General features: G+C 36.1%; 1 long non-coding RNA gene across 1 annotated transcript in view; it reads left to right on the forward strand.

The window, feature by feature from the left end:
- Positions 1–1,190: 1,190 nt before the first annotated feature.
- LOC145544533 (uncharacterized) overlaps positions 1,191–20,450 on the forward strand; it is a 38,730-nt gene continuing 19,470 nt past the window's right edge. The window contains exons 1-2 of the long non-coding RNA XR_014081469.1: positions 1,191–1,493; positions 1,973–2,120. This is a non-coding gene — a long non-coding RNA (uncharacterized LOC145544533). The remainder of the gene's footprint in view (positions 1,494–1,972; positions 2,121–20,450) is intronic.

A 20,450-nucleotide genomic window follows, 5' to 3' on the forward strand; every position in this document is an offset into this window, starting at 1 on the left:
AGCATTGGTTTCACAGATGAGTCTCTCTTTTCTTTTTCATTTCCAATTTATGTTGCTAGATAATTTATAGAGAAGAGGCCTCTAAGTAAGGTTTTTATAGCACCCATTGGAAGCTTGCCACTAATCTCTGGCATGATAAACCCATGCCAGTCTCTTTGGTTTTCCATTTTCCCTCATTCTATTTTCCCCTTCACTAAATTGATCCCTACTAAATAAAAGGACAAAAACCCATTGATGAAGCAAAAAGGGTTTAACTTTAATAATTTACTATGTAATTTTGTGGCAAGCCTTTTAATGATGCTTAATTTTCTTAATGCTCTTAATCCTCTGTAAGAAAAATGTTGATAATGCAACACATTATTATATTTGAGGGAGGAATGTGTTCTTGCAAGTAATTGCTTAATTACTTTAGTGGATTGTGTAATGCTGGCTTGATGTGCCTCTCCATCTGTTTTCTTTAATTTATTGAATTGATGCCATCTGACAAAAGAGCAAATGAAAATCGCATGAGACAGGAAGGAGAATAGGTCATCATCTTCAAGGCTTTTGGGATCACAGGCTGGTTCAGAAACTTGTCTGCCAGCTGACGTGTAAAATCCTGAACTTCAGTGCTGAACTCCTATGTTTAAATTCTGCTTCCTGTTATTCATAGTTCAATGAACTCAGGAAAACCTGATATTTTTCCATTACAAAATGGGAATAATAATCCATTTAACTGTCATATACTGAACAATTTTCATGGGTCAAGAACTCTTTAGGAACTAGGTACATATATGAAAATAAATGAGAACCTTAGTGATTCATAATCTTGTTGCCTGTCTTCTCCCAGTTATTAAGAGTAGCAAAAGAGAAAATGATTGGAAAATTCATTCAGTATTCCCTACCGTGGATACAGTGGCTTTCCTCTTAACCAAATTCTGCTAAATTACTCCTTCTGTTAATGCCTCTTCTGGTTTGAAATGAGAAAAACATTTACAATATAAATATTTGATCTACTTTGCTAACAGGACAGGATTAGAACAAGCTCTGGCTCAGTTGGTAAAGAAACCACCTGCATTGTAGGAGACCCAGGTTTAAACCCTGGTTGGGGAATATCCCCTGGAGAAGGAAATTGGCAACCCACTCCAGTGTTCTTGCCTGGAAAATTCCATAGACAGTGGAGCCTGGTGGGCTACAGTCTATGAAGTCACAAAGAGTCAGACATGACTGAGCATCTGAACATGAAGATGTGGAACAAGCTCTAATTCTGAGAACTCTGAAATTCCCTATGTGTATACTTCAACTTTATTGAAACTTAAACTGAAATCATTTGCCTCCACTCTAAAACTGCATCCTGACTGGTCAAGTTTTGTTTATGACATCATGCTCCTTCTGTAAAGAAGGCTTGATCTATTTTGGAGTTGTCTGATTAGGTACAAAGGCTTCCCATTCATTTATGGCCTTGAGAACATATTGTTTTAAACTAAATTTGGTTTAAGTCCAGGCTCTACCAGGTATGAACCATAAATATGAAGAAGTCACTTCTAGTTCTAAGACCCAGTTAGCATCTCTGTAAATTTGAGATAATTGTATCTGATACATTGGGTTGTTGTGTAGGATAAAAGGAAATAAGGTGCTTACAGTGATTATTACAACATTTGGTAACAAAATAAGTACTACAAAATGGTAGCTTAAGTAAATAGGCAACTCAATCTGAATTTATTACAATAAAATTACAGCTTGTGAGCCTGAATTATTTCTTTCTATCCTACAAGAAAATTAAAATGCATTGCTGGATTATTTTAACTTTACTAAGTTTAGTAATGTAGCTTTTAACTTAATGATCCAGTGACTCCTAAATAAGTATAGAATGCTTCTTAATCTTACACTTAAATACATGAAATAGAATAAGTCCATGTAACATTTCAAAGGTTTTATGAAAAATGTATACTGCGATGTTGCTTGCAAAATCTCAAATATATGTTGTTTCCAGTCACTCAGTTGTGTTAAACTCGTGACCCTATGGACTTCAGCATGCCAGACTTTCCTGTCCTTCACCGTCTTCCAGAGTTTGTTCAAATTCATGTACATTGAGTTGATGATGCCATCCAACCATCTTGTACACCGTAAAATATGCAACAGTAAGTAAAATTTGAGAGTGAAAAAATCAGCAGTCTGGTAAATGACTAACAACTGGCTTTCTGCTATAAAAAAATAAAAATAAATTAAATTTAAAAAATTGAGAAATAAAGGAAGAGACAGAGAGGAAGAGAGAGACAGAGAGAGAGAGTATAAAGGAAGATGAGTAGGAAGAGAAAGGAGTTGGAGTAAGGGAGAAAATAGCAAACAAGCCAAATTCTATTATTGCCTAGTTCCATAGCAGTAATACTCCCACAACTACCTGTTTCAAGTAGTTAATGCTAGCTGGTTCACAAAATTTCTAAAAATGTAGGAATTAACATCCACAGGCCAGCAAGAGTCATCTGTAGCACACAGTACAACCATCAGTAACTTTGATCACATCCTCAAACAATACCTATGACTAAAGAAATGGCCTTCCCTGGTGGTTTGGTGGTAAAGAAGCTGCTTGCAAATGCTGGTGATAGGGGTTCAACCCCTGGGTCTGGAAGATCCTCTAAAGAAGGAAATGGCAATCAACTCCAGTTTTCTTGCCTGGGAATCCCATGGACAGAGGAGCCTGGGAGGTTACGGTTCATGGGGTCACAAAAGAGTTGGACAAGACTTAGGAGCCAAACAACAACAGAGAAATGTTAAGAAGCACTAGCTTTCAAAATAAAATCAAACAAACATCACTCCACATATAAGGTTCTCTAAAACACAGCTCTACCTTAAAAGCTTTGCTGTTTGCTTTTGTTTTTTACCATTCCCTTTTTCCCTTATGAAACCAAGTAAATTTACTTTGCAAATTCTACGATTATATCTTTACTTTATTCTAATTACTATGAATAGTTTTACATCTCTGTTTCTGTCAATCCGAAATGTAACTAATCTTAAAGTCTCATTTAAATTTTCATCTCCCTTTACCTGGACTGCTTCACTCCCCTTCGTATTTTAAGTAAAATTATTTACCATTACTTCATTTCTTATTCTATTTTATAAATTGTTTTCATATCATTATCTCTATGACATTTCTTCAAGAACTTAAGTGCTTTTAAGTCATGCTGTTTGGTTCATTAACTAACTGAATAAATAATAATTTATTTATCATTCCATTTGCAAACAGTAAAAACTTAGATGCTTTTTGTGTGAAGATTTCTTTATGTGGCAACCAAATTTTTTTTTTCATTATTTTCATCAAAAATCTATGAAAATCTTATTCTTCTTGTTAGAATTAATATTAATATAGCAGTGATTAGAATTCATTTTTCTGCATCTTTGTTTTGTATTCAACTGTGCCCTATTTGATTACTGTTTGAAACCATGTGAAAAGCTCTATATTCTCTTATGTCAAAATGTAATTTTTCATTAAGTGCTCAAGACAACTTAAGATCTTCTTAAGACCACTTTTTAAAGAGATATTTGTATGCTGACTATAAAGTATAAATAAAAATTGGGAGGTTTGTTTTCATATTATGAACTTTGAAGTATAAGGAATTAATATTTTACCATGTATAAGACACCACATCTTTTACAATGGCATTTATATAAAATTGATATAAAGAATATTTGAACAAAGATAGTTGTAACAAGTTTTGAGAATAAATGTATAGTCTGAATAAAGGAAAACTTTCAACGCCAATATCATTGCTAAGGAAGCAGAAGGGCAAATAATGCAACTCTTCTTTGATTTTTATAAACATTTAATTTTATTTGTATCTTAAGTCTTAGATTTCCTAAAAAGCTACACATCAAAAAAATCATGACTAATTTGTTAAAATATCATATAAATGAAAATACCAGTTATGTTAAAAACAATAGCATCAAGTGTTTAGGAATAGTTAACATGAAGAATGAATGACCTATATTACATAAGCTACAAAATCTGAGAGAAAAAAGAAAATGTGAACAAGTGGGTTGATATAACATATTTCTTAAGAAACTTAAATGTGACAATTATCTATTCTTCTGTAATTAATTTAAAATTCCTGAAATTTTTTTCTTATAATCTTATAAAAATTTATTTCACACACACAAAATAAATGGCCAAGTATATTAAAGAATTATTTCTGGGAGTCAAATAGCAAGGAAAGTTAGCCTTGCCTGATGTTTACTTTTGTTTATTATAAAACAAGGATAGTTACGGCAGTTGAAAGTTACTAATTAGAGTTGACATTTGTAAAACTTTTTCATTTTTAGCTCTTCAAAAGATACCTTCTGAAATGACAAAATAATATGTAAACAAAGGAAAATAAAGAGTGACCCCCATATACCACATACAAAATATTAAAGTTTGCAAAGTATATGCAGAGGCATTGTGGATCTTCTCAAAAACCCCTTCAGACAAAACACTGTGTGTACATGCTCAGTCGCTTCAGTTGTGTTAGACTCTTCCTGATGCTATGAACTGTAACACGCCAGGCTCTCTGTCCATGGGATTCTCCAGGCAAGAATACCAGAGTGGGTTACCATGCCCTACTCCAAGGGATCTTCCCGACCAAGGGATTGAACCTGCATTTCCTGCATTACAGGAGGATTTTTTAACCTCTGAACCACCTGGGGTCCCAGGCAAAACACTACTGAGTTGTAAAAAAAAAAAAAAAAGAAGATGAGCCCATCTTATTTAAGAAAATCACTCCCTTAATCATGGAACAGAAAAGAAAAATTATTGAGAGAATCCATTCTCGGGGGACCACTAGGCTGAGAGATCCAAACACAAACTAAGTCAGATTAGATCAAAAACTTACTGGTGAGAGTTTTTCCAGTAATTCATCTTTTTCCTAACATTATGTTGAGTTTCTCTCTAGTGGGAACTTGAGAAGCACCTCTACAAAGCCTGGCAAAGCCACATCTGGTATGTGACATGGAGATTAAGACAAAATAGAAACAAAACAAGCATTTGCTCAGCTTCTTTGTAATAAAATAATCGTAATAAAAATACCATGTCACTCTCCGGGCCTAATTTCATAATGTTGGAGGTAATGTTCAGATGCTGCTTAGTTTTAAAGTTATTCTTTTTAATAAGAAAAAATGCATACTATCTACACACAACTCAATAAATGATAAAATTAATAAGAAAAAGTTAATGAAACATGAATAAGAATTTAACAATGATCAGTGATAAAAAAACTTTGAAAAAAGAAAGAAAACTTGGTAAACTGATAGAGCCAAAGTCAATGGATATCATAGGAAAAATATATTACCTGCTACTTTAAAAACACTAAATATGCGAAACAAATATAGTTAGAAGTGTTTAGGAGAATTAATTATAATCAAATTTGGCAAATAATAAAATTTTATGATAGATTTCTGATAAAAATGTGTGAAAATTGTGATGAGGTTGATGCTTTTGTAGGGAAATAACATATAATGAAAAACAATACATATATTCTAGTTTGATTAAATGAAGAATGCATTTAAAGTGCATTATATAAAAGGAAAGGAAACTTTAAAGTTGCAGAGACAAAGACAATAAAGCTAGACAAATATTTCTATGGAATAGAATAGAAAGTCTGGTAAAAGACCCACACAAATATGGTTAATTGATTTTTACCTAAGTTGCCATGGCAATTATGGAGAAGATTATTTGCTTGACCAATTGGATGTTGCTGTTTAGTCACTAAGTCCTGTCTGACTCTTTTGCAACCCAATGTACTGTATCCTTTTCATACTGTTCATGGGGTTCTCAAGGCAAGATTGCTGAAGTGGTTTGCCATTCCCTTCTCCAGTGGACCACATTTTGTCAGAAATATCCACCATGACCCGTCCGTCTTGGGTGGCCCAACAAGCATGGCTCATAGTTTCATTGAGTTAGACAAGGCTGTGGTCCATGTGATTAGATTGGTTAGTTTTCTGTGATGGCAGCTTTTAGTCTGTCTGCCCTCTGATGGAGAAGGGTAAGAGGCTTATGGAAGCTTTCTGATGGGAGAGACTGACTGAGGGGAAAACTGGGTCTTGTTCTGATGGGCCAGGCAATGCTCAGTAAATCTTTAATCCAATTTTCTGTTGATGGGTGGAGCTGTGTTCCCTCCCTGCTATCTACCTGGGGACAAACTCTGGTGGAGGTAATGAAGATAATGACAACCTCCTTCAAAAGATCCCATGCAGTACTACTACACTCAGTTCCCTCAACCCTTCAGCAGGCCACCACTGACCCACACCTCCACTGGAGACTCCTGGACACTCATAGGCAAGTCTGGGTCAGTCTCTTGTGGGGTCACTGCTCCTTTCTCCCTGGTCCTAGTGCACACAAGGTTCTATCTGTGCCCTCCAAAAGTCTATTTCCCAGTCCCATGTAAGCTCTGACAGCTCTATGTAAGGTCTGACAGTTAATGGCGACCTCCTCCAAGAGGGCTTATGCCATACCCAAGTCTGCTGCACCCAGAGCCCCTGTCCCTGTGGCAGTTCACTGCTGAACCATACCTCCACAGGAGATGCTCAAACACAGTTCTGCCTCAGAATTGGTGACTGCAGCCATGAAATTAAAAGACGCTTACTCCTTGGAAGAAAAGTTATGACCAACCTAGACAGCATATTAAAAAGCAGAGACAATACTTTGCCAACAAATGTCCGTATATTCAAGGCTATAGTTTTTCAAGTAGTCATGTATGGATGTGAGAGTTGGACTATAAAGAAAGCTGAGTGCCAAAGAATTGATGCATTTGAACTGTGGTGTTGAAGACTCTTGAGAGTCCCTCAGACTGCAAGGAGATCCAACCAGCCCATCTTAAAGGAAATCAGTCCTGAATATTCATTGGATGGACTGATGTTGAAGCTAAAACTCCAATACTGTGGCCACCTGATGTGAAGAACTGACTCATTTGAAAAGACCCTGATGCTGGGAAAGATTGAAAGCAGGAGGAGAAGGGGACGACAGAGGCTGAGATGGTTGGATGGCATCACTGACTCAATGGACATGAGTTTGATTAAGCTTCAGGAGTTGGTGATGGACAGAGCAGCTTGGCGTGCTGCAGTCCATGAAGTTGCAAAGAGTCAGACATGACTGAGCAATTGAACTGAACTGAACAGCACTGTATCCTCCCAGGCTCCTCTTGTTCATGGGATTTCCCAGGCAAGAATACTGGAGTGGGTTGCCATTTCCTTCTCCAAGGTATCTTCCTGACTCAGGGATTAAACTCACATTTCCTGCCTCGCAGGCAGATTCTTTACCACTGAGCCATCAGGGAAGCCAAGACCAACTGGATTGTTGTTGCTGTTCAATTGATCAGTTGTGTCCAGCTCCGTGAGGCCCCATGCACAGACTGCAGCACACCAGGCTTCTCTGTCCTTCACCATCTTCCAGAGTTTGCTCAAACTCATGTCTATTGAGTCAGTGACTCCATCCAACCATCTCGTCCTCTGTCATCCTCTTCTCCACCTGCCTTCAATCTTTCCCAGCATCAGGGTCTTTTCTAAGGAGTTGGCTCTTCACATAAGGTGGCCAAATTGGATATTCATATGAAAAAATATGAATTTAGATCTATACCTTTCATCCTACATAATATCTAAGTAAAAATAAATCATATACCTAAACATAAAACCATTAGAATTCTGGAAGAAAAATATGAAAAAAGGTGTTTTTTTTTTTATCTAGAGTTAAACAAGTATTTAAAAACATGACAACAAAAGCATGATGCACATATTTTTTTTAAAAGCTGGATTTCATCAAAATTTAAAACTCTTCAAAAGATGCTGTGAGTAGACAGAAAGAAAAATCACAAATTGGAATGACATATTTATATATTGTATACCTGAAAAAGGATTTTCTTCCAGAATGCATTAATAACTCTAAAAACTTAGTAATAGGAAAGTGAACAACTCACTTTTAAAATGGCACCATTATTTGAATACATACTTATCAAAGACTATATAGAGATGAAAGCTAAACACTTGGAAGAATGTTTAACATCATTAATTATTTGAGAATTCTTAATTAACACATCCATGAGTTATCACTATACACACATTAGAATGTTTTAAATTAAAGTTTGACAGCATGAGGTACTATCAAGGTTGTAGAGCAACTGGAACTTTGCCACTTTAAGTGGGACTGTAAAAAATACATAGTCACTTGAATACAGTTTGGCAATTTCTTAAAAATTAAATATTTTACATATAGATGTATATATATATATATATACACACAAATTCTAGTTTGATTAAATTATATATATATTATGTTTACTAATAGTATGTATGAGGTTTGTATATATAAAACTATATAATCATATTACCAGATTACCTCTAGGGTTTTGTCCTAAAGAAATTGTAGCATACATCCTTGCAAAGACTTGTATGCAAATATTAGAGACAGCTTTACTTGTAGCAATAGTACTGAAAACGATACAAACATAGATACGCAAGGTGCAGTATAACCATACAATGAAATAATACTCAACAATCAAAGGGTATTGTACACCATAAATATATGCAACCTCACAGGTGCTTTGAAAAAAAAAATAGAGGGTGCTAAAATTCCAGAGAAAAATAAATATACATTGTATAATTTAATTTGTGTAAATTTTTAGAATATGTGAACTAATCCAAAAATATTAAAGCAGATTAACAGTTGTTTGAGTTGAGGTCATGGATGAGAAAGTCTGGGGGGTAGTTATTAAAAATGGAAATACATAAACTTGGGGGGGTGATGTATTCATATATTTATTGTCCCGATTTTGGCTAGATAGTTGGATAAATGGATCTTAATAAATTTGTGTCTATATCTATGTCTATATACCCTCTTTCATTAGAAGTCATTAGAGAAAAAAATGACATTATGATGAATACATAAACTAAAAGAAACTCTCTCTCTAAAATGAAAAGTGACTTTATTGCAAGCTCTAAAAAAACTTATTTTAATACTTTTGTATTTTAAATATCCGACAAGAATACAAGAACTCCATTACGTAAGAAAGTGCTATAATGAGAGAAAAGAAGGCAAAAATACTTGATGTACGAAGAAATAGATGGAATGAAAAAGTTTTGTCAAAGAAAACTCTATCAGCAAAATCAAAATACCTATTGCAGAACATGATTTATGCATAGACTATATAATTTCTAGAGATTATCACTTATGTGCAGTAGAAACATGGAAAAAAAAAAAACATGGAAAGTAGAAACAGGGAGATTAAAATCATGCTCAATAAAATATTAGATATCTGGGCAAAAGTGATTTTTTTGTTCGTGGCTACTGTTTTTTAGAATTCCATTTTATTCAGTTTAATTCACTTTTTACTTCTCAAGTTATTAAAATGTCTTTTTAAACTATACTATTAATATTTTTCTCAAGGAGAGAGGTGGAAGAAAATGGTGGAAGAGTAAGGTGGGGAGATTGCCAGCCTCCCCACAAATACATCAAAAACTCATTAAGATACATAACAACTCCTACAAAGCAACCTCTAGGCAACAGCAGAAGACCCCAGACCTCCAGGGGGACAGGATAAGCTCCCCGAAGTGAGGTAGGAGAGAGGATGGAGACATAAAAAGGGAAAAGACTGAGAACTTCTGGATGGAAGCTTGTGCCCTGATGGAGAGAGGGAGCCCTGAAACAGGAGGATGTTCTGTGCCCTGGGAAGCTCCCTCACAGGTGAACCCAAGGGGGAGCTTCATCATCTTGGAAAACTGGTGCAAGCAGGAACTTAGAAGCCAGAAAACAGAGAAAGCTGCACTTCTCAGCCCATGAACAGCTCACGAACTGTGGCCTGATCAGATGGCAGGCTCAGAACCAAGAGAAGCCCACAGAAGCCCTGCAAAGCAGAGGCTGGGCTCGGGGTACCAAGAGTGGGAAGGCATACAAACATCTCCAGCGCACACAACCCTTGTGGTACAGAGGGTGGGCCTGGGGAGCTAAAAGAACACACAAGCCCTGCGACACAGAGGGAGGCCCAGTGAGCCAAGACAAGTGCACACAAGCCCCATGACGCAGAGGGCAGCTCAAGGTGCTTAGGGAAGCCCACACAAGTCTCCACAACACAGAGAGCAGGGTTGGGGAGCCAAGGAAAGATCCACACAAGCCCCTACCTAGCAAGATTCGTCCAGCAGTGCAGGGTGGGAATGGGGAGCAGAAGCACCAGCAGTGATTCCAGGAATAAGTAGGGGGCTGGCAGCAGTGAAGATATGCTGAGAGGGCCACTTTAAAGTGGCTGCGGAAATAGACGTGTCTAACATTGCCACAGCCAGAAGGCCTGCCCAAAGACACACTGAACCCATAGACACCACAAACCTACTACTCCTGGACACTGCAAGTACCTCCAGAGAGAGGAGATCCAATTCCATCAACCAGAACACAGGCACAAGTTCCCCCAACCAGGAAAACATCACAGGGCACACATGTACTACAGTGTTCACAGGCTTTCACTTTGTTTCCCAGTTTTTATTAATAAATTCTAGCTTTTAGATTAGCTTTGGATTTTCATAAAAATGGAAACAGAGTACAGAGTTAATATAATACACCTCTGACACACAGTTTCTGTCATTAATATTATACATTAACATGACTTGGTATATATATTTTATTATGATAAATTATCATTAGCTAATGTGTATAAACTAATCAGATTTCCTAAGTTTATGCCTAACATCCTTTTCTGTTCAATGGCTATAGAAGTCTACAAACATAACATAGTTTTGTCTGTTTTTCCTTATACTTTAGTCAGTTTTTCCTCATGTATTTTCATTCTCTAATATTAGCTGCATAGTGAATTTTTTTCTGAAATTAATATATCTAGTCCAATTATTTTTGGTGTTAGCATGGTATGCATTTCTCATTTTCTTTACTTTTAATCTATTTGTGTTTTTATAACTAAAGTTTTTGTTTTTTCTTGTAGACAAATCATGGCTAGATCTTATCATATTGTTTTTAATAGTTGCAATAGACTTTGCCATATATATTTAAAACTAATCTAAGTTCACTTTCAGATAACATTACACTAATTCTTAGGTAGTGTTAGTATCATACAACAGAGTATTCTGAATTTCTCCCTGCCAACTCTGTAATATTGTTGCTAATAATTTCACTTAAAAGTCAAATATACTGCTACTATTATTATTTTGAGCTAAATTCCATGGTCAATTAAATACGAATAAGAACAGTAAAGCATTTATTTTACCTTCATTTGTTCCTTCCTTGGCACTTCATTAATTTATGTAGATCCAAGTTTAAAACCTACTTTAAATTGCTATAAAGAAATTAATTTTACATTTATTATAGAGTAGGCCACTTGGTGATTTTTGTTGCTGTTGCTGTCGCTCAGTCACTAAGTCGTATCCAACTCTTTGCGACCTCTTTGCATCGTGTGGCCAAATTATTGAAGCTTCAGCTTCAGCATCAACCTTTCCAATGATTATTCAGGGTTGATTCCCTTTAGGATTCATTGCTTTGGTCTCCTGCAGTCCAAGGAACTCTCAAGAGTCCTGTCCAGCACCACAATTTGAAAGCATTAATTCTTTAGTGTTCAGCTTCATTTGTGGTCCAACTCTCACACCAGTACATGACTACTGGAAAAACCATAGCTTTGACTATATGGACCTTTGTTGGCTAAGTGATATGCCTGCTTTTTATATACTGTCTAGGTCTGTCACAGCTTCCCTTCCAAGGAGCAAGCATCTTTTAATTTCATGGCTGAAATCACTGTCCACAGTAATTTTGGAGTCAAAGAAAAGAAAATCTGTCACTTTTTCCACTTCTTCCCTTTCTACTTGCCATAAAGTGATGGGACTGACTGCCATGATCTTATTATTATTATTACTATTTTTTTTTTTTGCATGTTGAGTTTTAAGTAATATTACTTTCCTTGAAAAGAACATATTTTTTATGAACAACCCTTTGGGCATATTTACAGTTACTTATCCCTTTCCATTGCCTGAAACAACAGAAAGGGCAGTTTCCTAGGCTCCTTACTTCTATAACTTAGTTAGGTTCCAGGTGATAATGCCTACAGTAGTGTGAAGTCCCTCTAAGGCTGTAGCCCCAAGAAGTTTCTCAGTATTAAATTAATCTACACTCATTCTGCACCATTTCATTAAAATTCTTATAAAAATATTCTTAGCAGTGTATGTACATCAGCTTTTGCTTCAGATAAGATGATCTCACTGGATATTTTATATTCCATCTCTTTAAATTGCAGGATGGGAGTCTGCCCTGTGGCCTCAGTTCTCTAATGACTATAACAAAAGTCACTGGTTTTCAATTTGTTCAGTTTATTTTTTTCTTAATGTTAGAACAAGAATGACATTTTTTAAAATCTTTTACATGTCATAGCTGAAACCAGCAGTGTACCTATTTCCCAATATTTTTATTTTAAAAGATAGAATTTTGATTCTTTACCTTCTGGATAATAATAATTCATAAAATGTATCCTTTTATGTGAAGTTTATCTAAACAACATATGTAAAATTCATTAAATGGAAAACAATGTTGTCCCACTACATCTTTACAGAGTATTATATAAAAAAATGGATGTTATTTATGAGAATCATTCTATCTATTCTAACATATTCATCATCTAAAATATATTTTATGAATCATTTTCTCTCCATTCTATTGTCATCAGTCAAGAGAAACCCACATTTCATGAACTCTTTCTTTGTCACTGTAACATAGATTTCCTGCTTTTTCCAGTAACTTCCTTTTCTTTCTCTTATTTCAAGATCAGTCAAAATAAAATTAAGTGCAAGCCAAGCTCTTTTACTGTCTGGTTTACTTTATATTTCCAAATTTTTATCTGTTTACCCTCAACATGAACCCTCAATTCTGCCCTGTTTACTGTTTTACAAGCACACTTTGTTCTTTCCTGCATGAGGGAGGCATTATTCCTGTATTTATTACAATTCACCATGGTTTCTTCCTAGAACATGTTAGTTGCTTCCTAAATTGTCTATACTATGACATCTAAAGTGATCAGCATAATTTGATTTAAAAGTAAATACAATCAAGACATTTTCATGTTCAGTATTCTTTTGTGGTTTCTTGTCATACCATGGCTACTCATTCCAGTATTCTTCCCTGGAGAATTTCATGGACAGAGGAGCCTGGAGAGCTACAGCTCATTTTCACTCTCACATCTAAAACAAAAATTTAATTTTTTTACCTTGACCCAGGATGCCTTCCTTGGAGAATGTTCTAATTTTTTTCTTCAGAGTTTCTCCTGTTATATCTTAAAATAATTTCACAGAAGTGTCACTGGTTCTTTTGTATTTCCTGAAATGAATTAAGATTGCCATCTCAGGAACATTGATGCTACTGTTTATCTGGTTGGGAAGTATTCTCTTAGAACATGGACTTAATGATCTGCTTCCTCATTTTCCATTGGCTCCTCAGAAGTCAACTGCTCAAAGAACCCTTTCCTTACAACCCTTCTGTAATAGTTTTTATCATTTCTATATTTTTCCCAAAAAGTCTTGATATTTTTCTGTCATCTTACCTGGCATATTTTTCTTGATAGTTTTTTTTTTTTTTACCATACTAACTAATATAATATTTTGTGTCTAACTTGACAAATGGCACCCACGTTAAAGTTCTGTGAGTACAGGATTTTGTCTGTCTGATTTCTTCTTATATGCAAAATGAATTAATGAATGCATTTTGAATAGAATAAACTCAGGCTTTATACATACCTAAATTTCAATCATTTATTATGCTTTTACCAAGTTTTTCATGCAAGGTTTCATGCATGAAATCTTCCTTACCTAATTTATATATGCATATATATATATGTATTAAACTTACTCTTTTTTATCTGCAACAAGAATTATGACAATTATAATTTACTGAAGATTTATTCATTACATCTTTTTTCCCCTATCAGTTTCCCTAGAAAGTCCCGTGTTTCCGGATTTCACCTTAACATCTATACCATAAACTCCATGCAGTTGTATATGTATTGTCTCTTCTATCGCCATTTCTCACTTTTGACAACTTCTGGGACTGGGCCCTTTTCAGTTTATAATTCATGCCAGACAAACGACCTAGATCCTTAATCTTTTTGACTAATATTTCATTCTTGATATAATTGATGCTCTAATGTTTCCTGAGAACCAGGTAACCCTGTGGCTCTCTCAAGTGGTATCTGTTTGATCCCATAGTCTTTGTACCACGTATTCTGTACTGCTTTTCTCTCACTATGCCAACTGTGTTGAATATTTTGATAGTAAGCTATATCATTAAATGGACCTCATTATTATAATCATTTACCCAGCTTACTGGTCTTAATTTTTCAACTATTTAGGTCATATTTCACTATCATGTTTTGCAAGACTATTTTATTCTAAACTTTAAGTGACTTGAATATATATATATATATATATATATATATATATATATATATATCAACAAACTGGTCTCCTTCTTGAAATTACCTTCTCACATTAACCTCCATCAACCTTAGACATTGTTTCCCATGGCCATCGCCTAGATATAATCCTTCACAGTTCAGTTCAGTCACTCAGTCATGTCCAACTCTTTGTGACCCCATGGATTGTAGCACGCCAGGCTTCCCTGTCCATCACCAACTCTAGTAACTGCAATTTCCCAATAATACAAATTTCAAGGATTGCCTCTTCTATGTTTGCATCTCATTCCTAGATAGAAATGTTAAATAACATGATTATTGTCTCCTTACAGATTTTATGTGTCAAGAGTCTGGTCGCGGCTAAGCTGGGCCTTCTGCACAGCTGCATTCATAAAGTGAGCCAAAGATGGTCTCTTTTCTCTGGGCTGAACTGGGGATAGTTTGTGTCAAAGCACATTTAGGTGTTTGGCAAGGTTTATTTTTTGTGACTATAGGACTTATGGATGGTCAGACCAAAGCAGCAAGCAGAGCAATTCTAGAAAGATTCTAATATAAAGATGTCATGGAAGTAACATTCATTACTTTTGTCACATACTGTAAGTTTGAAGTGACTCATAGGTATATCCCATAAAGGGTTACAAAGAGGCATAAACAACAAGGTGTAGGTATCATTGGGATCTCCTCAAAGTCTGTCTTCTAAATCCATTAACACTTCCATCTCAAATGCCATTTTCTGCTTCTCTTTACAGAAAAACTAAACTTCAAAGTTTTCCGAGCTTACTGCCTATACTTTTCCATTTTCAATTTCTTTGCATGTATTCAAATCATTATTTCCCTCACTAGTCTTCCCAAACTGCCTTAGAATAGGTCACCAATCATCTATAGATGACGAAATCCCATGGTCAATGCTAAATTTTCATCTTACTTGACTCATAAACTACGGTAGTCACCTAATAACTTCTATCTCCTTTCAGTTCAGTTCAGTCACTCAGTCGTGTCCAACTCTTTGCGACCCCAAGGACTGCAGCACACCAGGTCTCGCTGTCCATCACCAACTCCCGGAGTTTACTAAAACTCAGGGCCATTGAGTCAGTGATGTCATCCAACCATCTCATCTTCTGTCAGCCCTTTCTCCTCTCGCCTTCAATCTTTCAAAGCATCAGGGTCTTTTCACATGAGTCAGTTCTTCGCATCAGGTGACCGAAGTATTGGAGTTTCAGCTTTAACATCAGTCCTTCCAATGAATATTCAGGACTGATTTCCTTTAGGATGAACTGGTTGGATCTCTTTGCAGTCCAAGGGACTCTCATGAGTCTTCAACACCACAGTTCAAAAACATCAATTCTTCGGCACACAGCTATCTTTATAGTCCAAATGTCACATTCATATGTGACTACTGGAAAAACCATAGCTTGACTAGACGGACATTTGTTTAATTTCATGGCTGCAGTCACCATAAGCAGTGATTTTGGAGCCTAAAAAAAGTCTGCCACTGTTTCCACTGTTTCCCCATCTATTTCCCATGAAGTGATGGGACAAGATGCCATGATCTTAGTTTTTGGAACGTTGAGCTTTAAGCTAACTTTTCACTCTCCTCTTTCACTTTTATCAAGAGGCTCTTTAGCTTTTCTTTACTTTCTGCCATAAGGGTGGTGTCATCTGCATATCTGAGGTTACTGATATGTCTCCCGGCAATCTTGATTCCAGCTTGTGTTTCTTCCAGCCCAGCATTTCTCATGATGTACTCTGCATATAAGTTAAATAAGCAGGGTGACAATATACAGCCTTGACGTACTCCTTTTCCTATTTGGAACCAGTCTGTTTTTCCATGCCCAGTTCTAACTGTTGCTTCTTGACCTGCATACAGATTTCTCAAGAGGCAGGTCAGGTGGTCTGGTAAGCTGCCAACATATCTTTGTGCATATGTGAAACTGAAATAGTCTAGTATGCCTAGACAGGGGTGTACATGCTTCAGTGGTCTTCTCCCATATCATCCCACACTCGCCCTCTCCCACAGAGTCCATAATACTGTTCTGTATATCTGTATCTCTTTTGCTGTCTCATATACAGGGTTATCTTTACTGATTTACTAAATTTCATATATATGTGTTAGTACAAATGTCATCTGTGCACCAAAGGTCCCAAAATTTATGTATTTCTTCTGCAGTCCCCCTTTGAACTTATTTTTATTACACTTCATTCTCTATAATAGCTTCATGCTGATGTTTAATAGGGATACACCTTAAACTGAAATTCATCTCAATTGTTTACAACACCAACCCTGCAGCTGATTAAGCCAACATATCTCTAGCCACTCTCACCCTTTTTCTTTGCTTATTTATTGTTTGCTTTCTTCCTTTTCTCTTTCCATCCCTCTTTTATCTCTTCTTCACTTCCCTCTCTCTTATACCCCAATAATAAATTCATCACAAAACCTCCTTGGGACAGTTTCCAAAATATTTCTGGAATGTGACCATTTCTGATTCTGTTTTCGGCTGCCATTCTGGTTCATGACACTGACACATTTCTTCTGGATTATTGAAACAACCGACCATCTGTTCTTCTTTCTTCTCCCTTTACATTAGTTTCTCCCTTTATAACAATCCCCAATTTCAGGGTCAACTTTTAATATAGCAAATAAATCTATTTATTTAGTTTTTTAAATAAATAATTGTTAGAGAAGTTTTTAGCTTTCAACAAATGTAGATCAGAGGGAAAAACTGAAACCTGGAAAGGGTACATCAACATTTATATTATCTATCAGCATTGGTAGAGTCAGCTAATACTTTTGCTTGTGTTAAAAAAAAAAAATCCTCCTTTTACATGATTTCCAGTGGAAGAAAAAATAGACATAAAAACTAGAAGAATGGAAATCAAAAGCACACTAGCTAATTTTTAATGTGCTTTGAGCTTGAAAGGATTTGATTGCATTTAACTTTATATACCACTAATAAAATATACAGCTATTATCTAAGAGTAAACATGACAGACTTGGAACTTAATACCTTCCAGCTATTATGATTTGCCTCTTATTCTTTTTCAATACACTATAATTTGATATTTGGATCTTTGATGTACTAGATAAATGACTCTAGAAAATACTTTTAACCAAAAATGAATAATAGCTTACTTCACAGAAGTAGGCTTCTTAGAAAAAAAAATCAACAGAATGCTATGAATCAAAATATAATTCTGCATTTAAATAATAATGAATAAATTATAAATTTATTATAAATTTATAAGTCTTTATAAAGATTTTGTATTTTAAAGCACTCCCCCCAAAATAATCCTATCAATTTTGTCATAAGTTACAATTCCATTGTTTATTTCACTTCGTTGAGTCTTAAATCTCCTAAAAGTTGCAAATAAGTATGCTAATTTTTACTTTGAGATTTGAGCATTTGATCAAAAAGTCTTCAGGCATACTCTTATTCCCCTTAAGGAAAAGTCTTTTTTTTTTTAATAAATTGCGTGGGCATTTTAGAGACTTTTTTTTTTTTTAACTCTTTTGGAAAGTATTTTGATAGATTCTATTTCACAGTAGTTTTAGGCAAAGTTGAGTGTAAGACATAGACGTTTCACATTTATCTCCTGAGCCAACTCATGAATAGCCTCCCATTAACAACAGCTCCCCCCCCACAAAGTGGTAAACTGATGAACTTGAATTGAAATGTCATAATCTTCTGAATTGTATTGTTTACATTGGTTTCACTCTTGCTGTCATAAAGATTGCTTTAAAAAAAAAACATAGTTGTCTTTTCCTATTAATAAAGTTGAACAGTTCTATGAAGACCCACAAGACCTTCTAGAAGTAACACCCAAAAAAGATGTCCCTTTCATTTTAGGGGACTGGAATGCAAAAGTAGGAAGTCAAGAAACACCGGGCATAACAGGCAAATTTGGCCTTGGAGTACAGAATGAAGCAGGGCAAAGGCTAATAGAGTTTTGCCAAGAGAATGCACTGGTAATAGCAAACACCCTCTTCCAAAAACACAAGAGAAGACTCTACACGTGGACATCACCAGATGGTCAACACCAAAATCAGATTGATTATATTCTTTGCAGCCAAAGATGGAGAAGCTCTATACAGTCAGCAAAAACAAGACCGGGAGCAGACTGTGGCTCAGATCATGAACTCCTTATTGCCAAATTCAGACTTAAATTGAAGAAAACAGGGAAAACCACTAGTCCATTCAGGTATTACCTAGATCAAATCCCTTATGAGTATAGAGTAGAAGTGAGAAATAGATTTAAGGGACTAGATCTGATAGACAGAGTGCCTGATGAACTATGGACAGAGGTTCGTGACATTCTACAGGAGACAGGGATCAAGACCATCCCCATGGAAAAGAAATGCAAAAAAGCAAAATGGCTGTGTGAGGAGGCCTTACAGATAGCTGGGAAGAGAAGAGAAGCGGGAAGCAAAGGAGAAAGGGAAAGATATTCCCATCTGAAGGCAGAGTTCCAAAGAATAGCAAGGAGAGAGAAGAAAGCCTTCCTCAGTGATCAATGCAAAGACATAGAGGAAAACAACAGATTGGGAAAGACTAGAGATCTCTTCAAGAAAATTAGAGATACCAAAGGGACATTTCATGCAAAAATAGGCTCAATAAAGGACAGAAATGGTACAGATTTAACAGAAGAAGAAGATATTAAGAAGAGGTGGCAAGAATACACAGAAGAACTGTACAAAAAAAAATCTTCACGACCCAGATAATCACGATGATGTGATCACTCAGCTAGAGACAGACATCCTGGAACGTGAAGTCAAGTAGGCCTTAGGAAGTATCACTATGAACAAAGCTAGTGGAGGTGATGGAATTCCAGTTGAGCTATTTCAAATCCTGAAAGATGATGCTGTGAAAGTGCTGCACTCGATATGCCAGCAAATCTAGAAAACTCAGCAGTGGCCACAGGACTGGAAAAGGTCAATTTTCATTCCAATCCCAAAGAAAGGCAATGGTAAACAATGCTCAAACTACCGCACAATTGCACTCATCTCACATGCTAGTAAAGTAATGCTCAAAATTCTCCAAGCCTGGCTTCAGCAGTACGTGAACCATGAACTTCCAGATGTTCAAGCCAGTTTTAGAAAAGGCAGAGGAACCAGAGATCTAATTGTCAATTTCTGCTGGATCATCGAAAAAGCAAGAGAGATCCAGAAAAACATCCATTTCTGCTTTATTGACTATGCCAAAGCCTTTGACTGTATGGATCACAATAAACTGTGGAAAATTCTGAAAGAGATGGGAATACCAGATCATCTGACCTGTGTCTTGAGAAACCTGTATGCAGGTCAGGAAGCAACAGTTAGAACTGAACATGGAACAACAGACTGGTTCCAAATAGGAAAAGGAGTATGTCAAGGCTGTATATTGACACCCTGCAGATTTAACTTATATGCAGAGTACTTCATGAGAAATGCTGGGCTGGAAGAAACACAAGCTGGAATCAAGATTGCTGGGAGACATATCAATAACCTCAGATATGCAGATGACACCACCCGTATGGCAGAAAGTGAAGAAGAACTAAAGAGCCTCTTGATGAAAGTGAAAAAGGAGAGTGAAAAGTTGGCTTAAAGCTCAACGTTCAGAAAACTAAGATCATGGCATCTGGTCCCATCACTTCATGGGAAATAGACGGGGAAACAGTGGAAACAGTGTCAGACTTTATTTTTGGGGGCCCCAAAATCACTGCTGATGGTGATTGCAGCCATGAAATTAAAAGATGCTTACTCCTTCGAAGGAAGGTTATGGCCAACCGAGATAGCATATTTAAAAGCAGAGACATTACTTTGCCAAAAAAAATCCATCTAGTCAAGGCTATGGTTTTTCCAGTGGTCATGTATGGATGTGAGAGTTGGATGGTGAAGAAAACTGAGAGTGAAAGGATTGATGCTTTTGAACTGTGGTGTTGGAGAAGACTCTTGAGAGCCCCTTGGACTGCAAGGAAATCCAATCAATCCATCCTAAAGGAGATCAATCCTGGTTGTTCATAGGAAGGACTGATGTTGAAGTTGAAACTCCAATACTTTGGCCACCTCATGTGAAGAGTTGACTCATTAGA

Source organism: Giraffa tippelskirchi, chromosome 4 (genome assembly GCF_054371585.1).
Source record: "Giraffa tippelskirchi isolate mGirTip1 chromosome 4, T2T-mGirTip1v1.2.pri, whole genome shotgun sequence".
In the NCBI taxonomy this organism is placed as follows: domain Eukaryota; kingdom Metazoa; phylum Chordata; class Mammalia; order Artiodactyla; family Giraffidae; genus Giraffa; species Giraffa tippelskirchi.